General features: G+C 41.5%; 1 protein-coding gene across 1 annotated transcript in view; it reads left to right on the forward strand.

The window, feature by feature from the left end:
• Positions 1 to 798: 798 nt before the first annotated feature.
• The window catches only part of LOC123747143 (uncharacterized), a 25234-nt gene continuing 20991 nt past the window's right edge, over positions 799 to 5041 (forward strand). Inside the window, exon 1 of the mRNA XM_069321595.1 lies at positions 799 to 933. The gene's annotated coding sequence lies outside the window, so the exon portion shown is untranslated. The remainder of the gene's footprint in view (positions 934 to 5041) is intronic.

Genomic DNA, 5041 nt, shown 5'->3' on the forward strand with positions numbered 1-5041 from the left:
TCTTTGACTCACATTGGTCCCAACTCATATCAGATAAATCGATAGTTCTGTAAGCGGTGGTATAAAGGTATTTAGGAACTGATGAAAATACATACACGGCAGTTTTCAAAATACTTTGAAGTTTGGATTTATTTATAAATACCTCCGGGGGCTCGATAGTTATTTACTGGGAAAGAATTTGAACCAATAAAGGTATGTATATTTAAAGATCTCTCAATTTTTCCATTCATACTTTAGTTTTTAATTTGTAAAATTTTGTAAATTCTGCTTCAACTGTAATCTAATTTGTTAAAGAAAGCGTCACTAGTCCGGATTAATGCATAGTCAAAGTAGGTCTTGTCCTTTTTCAGGGTTCAATAATGGGGATGCATATTCAAGATTGGCTCACCTTTGCTGTATATAAGGCCCCGAAAGCCCCAGTGTGTGTGCAGACGAGGCTAACCATAGCCCGTGCTACTTGCCCCGCTCCTGTGCCAGGTAAGTCCACTACGGGGTCACCATAGCCCGTGCTACTTGGAACTTATGTTCCGAGTAGCTGGATCTAAAACAACAACAACCCAGTGTAATTATCTAAGTGTAGTTACAGGATGAGAGCTACGCTCGTCGAACGTAGTGTGTGTGTGTGTGTGTGTGTGTGTGTGTGTGTGTGGTGTGTGTGTGTGTGTGTGTGTGTGTGTGTGTGTGTGTGTGTGTGTGTGATCATTGTGATCATACGCCCAGTGTGTGATCTGGAGACCGTGCGTGTCTGGTGAGCCAAGCGCCGTATAGCACAGAGGGCATTGTAGAGGAAGCCCTGCAGGTGTGTGGTGAGAGGTGAGTACGGGGGGCGAGTGCGTCATGATCGTCCTGGTGCGTTAACAGGAGAGACGTGCGGCACAGGGTCGGAGGGATTCGAGCCAGGGAAAACCGCAGTGTACGTGGCGAGTACAGAAGGTAGGTGGCGAGTACAGAGGTGCAAGTGGTGAAGGCAGAAGTGTGCGCGGCGACGACAGAGTGGCAGGTGGATGGTGGAGCGGCCAGCGGGAGGCGCTGGACCTCGCGATCTTGCACGCTGCTCTCTTTCAAGGTGACTCACTACCCCCACATGCCCATCTCCCATCCACAGGCCCGCCCTCTACTCTACCCCACCCTTCATCCACCCTCCCGCCTACTCTCTACCTCCGCCCACTCTTCTCCCACCCACCGACCCACCTTTTATGTGGTATCAGAGGATGAAATGTAGAACACTTAATCCTTTGAATGCCAAATATAGTGTTTTATGTAATTGATGTATCAGAAGTTTACTTTCGTACTTTCAGGCATTTATTATGAACCCCATTCCCATCCCGTGGGGGGTGATGGACCCCATACCCATCTCTAGGGCGGTGATGGACCCCATACCCATCTCGAGGGCGGTGGTGGACCCCATATCCATCCCGAGGGCAGTGATGGACCCCATACCCATCACGAGGGCGGTGGTGGACCCCATACCCATCCCGAGGGCAGTGATGGACCCCATACCCATCTCTAGGGCGGTGGTGGACCCCATACCCATCCCGAGGGCGGTGGAGGAATCTATAGTGAAGATTCAAAAATTACATACAAAATTTACATACTAAAACCTTCAAAATTACATACTAAAATTTGTTTTAAAAACTAGTTTATTATTGCAAAAATTATCGAACACTTCTGAAAATGTCTTCTTGGGTTTAAAAGTATAAGTATGACTGTACCAAATACTATATCAGTTTAATTTGTGGTAATTAATAGTGTTCGAAATTCCGATATATATAATATATTATATATATATATTATATATATATATATATATTAATATATATATATATATATATATATATATATATATATATATATTAGTATATTTTGGTAGCAGTCTTTCCTGTAGACATATATTATTAAATATGACCGAAAAAGTAAGATTAATAATTCTAACACGAATTTTCTCAATCTTTCGTACATTACGCTTCACTGTTGGAGGTAAATCAAAAATCACTTCTCCAAAATTCATTTTTATTTCTAGTCTGACGCGACACGGGCGCGTTTCGTAAAACTTATTACATTTTCAAAGACTTCACAAATACACAACTGATTAGAACGTATCTCTGATTTTATATCTACATTTGAGTGAGGTGGGAGGGGTGATGTGGCATTAACACAAGACAGAACAAGAGGGGATATTAATAGGGTATTAAAAGTATCAACACAAGATAGAACAGAAACAATGGGTATTGAATAGAAGTGTTTGTAGAAAGCCTATTGGTCCATATTTCTTGATGCTTCTATATTGGAGCGGAGTCTTGAGGTGGGTAGAATATAGTTGTGCAATAATTGGCTGTTGATTGCTGGTGCTGACTTCTTGATGTGTAGTGCCTCGCAAACGTCAAGCCGCCTGCTATCGCTGTATCTATCGATGATTTCTGTGTTGTTTACTAGGATTTCTCTGGCGATGGTTTGGTTATGGGAAGAGATTATATGTTCCTTAATGGAGCCCTGTTGCTTATGCATCGTTAAACACCTAGAAAGAGATGTTGTTGTCTTGCCTATATACTGGGTTTTTTGGAGCTTACAGTCCCCAAGTGGGCATTTGTGCGTGGGCAGACGCACAAGCCTGGAAACCCACTTCGGCCAATCATTAGCCAGATACCCACACCCACGTACAGACTGGCAAAGCGACTCAACGGCCTGCTGACTCCTTATGTTCCTTGCGCCTTCAGCCTGAAGTCTCCAAAGGAATTTGTGGACTTACTGCGGGGCACACGGGCCACAGGGATAAGAGCCTCGTTGGACGTAGAATCGCTGTTTACCAACGTACCTGTGGACGAGACAATCGGAATGATAGCCGACAGAGTGTATCGTGATCCAGCCTGTACTCCTCTTGACATGCCAGAAAGTATTCTGAGGAAACTACTCCAAGCTTGTACTAAAGAGGCACCCTTCTTGAGCCCGGATGGGCACATGTATAAGCAAGTAGATGGGGTCGCCATGGGTTCTCCCCTAGGTGTCCTGTTTGCAAACTTCTACATGGGTACCATCGAGCAAAAAGTCTTAGTCGACATGAACTTGAAACCGGCCATATACTGCAGGTATGTTGACGACATTTTTACACAGGTACCTGATGTCAGACATCTGCAGGAGCTGAAGGAGGCATTTGAGCAGAGTTCCGTGCTGCGTTTCACTTACGAGACGGAAAAGGATGGGAAGCTGCCTTTTCTAGATGTAACAGTCATGGAAAAGGGCGGAGGTTTCCACACTGCAGTCTACACTAAGGAAACAAACATAGGAATGTGCCTAAATGCCAACAGCGACTGCCCTGACAGGTACAAGAGGAGTGTTGTTAACGCATACGTCGACCGTGCTCTCAGCCACAGCTCAGAATGGAAGCAAGTCGACGAAGAACTCTGTAGGGTAAGGCAGGTCCTAGTCAATAACGGCTTCTCCAATGGTTTCATCGAAGACATCATAAGAAGGAAAGTGAAAAGCCATGCAACCTCTGAAGAGACAACTAACACAACACCTATACCCCCTATTAGACTATTTTACAGGAACTTCTTTTCCACAGCTCATAAAACGGAGGAAAGGGTCCTGAAAGATATTGTTAATAGAAACGTTATCCCTACAGACAAAAATCAGAGGATACAACTGACGATTTACTATAAAACCAGAAAAACGGCCAGCCTACTCATGAGAAACTCTCCAGACACAAAACAGAACGCTTTAAAAGAGACTAATGTCGTCTATGCCTTCAAATGCCCACTTGGGGACTGTAAGCTCCAAAAAACCCAGTATATAGGCAAGACAACAACATCTCTTTCTAGGCGTTTAACGATGCATAAGCAACAGGGCTCCATTAAGGAACATATAATCTCTTCCCATAACCAAACCATCGCCAGAGAAATCCTAGTAAACAACACAGAAATCATCGATAGATACAGCGATAGCAGGCGGCTTGACGTTTGCGAGGCACTACACATCAAGAAGTCAGCACCAGCAATCAACAGCCAATTATTGCACAACTATATTCTACCCACCTCAAGACTCCGCTCCAATATAGAAGCATCAAGAAATATGGACCAATAGGCTTTCTATAAACACTTCTATTCAATACCCATTGTTTCTGTTCTGTCTTGTGTTGATACTTTTAATACCCTATTAATATCCCCTCTTGTTCTGTCTTGTGTTAATGCCACATCACCCCTCCCACCTCACTCAAATGTAGATATAAAATCAGAGATACGTTCTAATCAGTTGTGTATTTGTGAAGTCTTTGAAAATGTAATAAGTTTTACGAAACGCGCCCGTGTCGCGTCAGACTAGAAATAAAAATGAATTTTGGAGAAGTGATTTTTGATTTACCTCCAACAGTGAAGCGTAATGTACGAAAGATTGAGAAAATTCGTGTTAGAATTATTAATCTTACTTTTTCGGTCATATTTAATAATATATATATATATATATATATATATATATATATATATATATATATATATATATATATATATATATATATATATTAATGCACAACTATATTGTACCCACTTCAAGACTCCGCACCAATATAGAAGCATCAAGAAATATGGGCCAATAGGCCCTTTGCATTTACTTCCATTCTTCCCCTTTAACTTTACCCAATATTACCCAATATTTCGTGTTCTATCTTGTGTTGAAAGTTTGTTTTCACCTCATCCAAAACTGTTGTAACATATCACCTCACCCATATGCAGGTATATAAAATGAAAAGCCGTTTGAATTATTGCATAGTAAGAAATCTGTTTTAGTGTTTGCAGGTTATAGTTGTGTGTGTGTTAACTAAAGTCATTGAAAATGTAATAAGTTATTACGAAACGCGTTCAAGTGTCGCGTCAGACTAGAAATAAAAATGAATTGTGGAGAACCTATTTTTCAATTACCATCGACAGTGAAAAGAACCATAAGAAATATTGAGAAAATTCGGGTTAGAATTATTAATCATACTTTTTCGGTCATATTTAATAATATATGTCTACAGGAAAGACTGCTACCAAAATATACTAATATACTAATA

Source organism: Procambarus clarkii, chromosome 10, assembly GCF_040958095.1.
Source record: "Procambarus clarkii isolate CNS0578487 chromosome 10, FALCON_Pclarkii_2.0, whole genome shotgun sequence".
Classification (NCBI taxonomy): domain Eukaryota; kingdom Metazoa; phylum Arthropoda; class Malacostraca; order Decapoda; family Cambaridae; genus Procambarus; species Procambarus clarkii.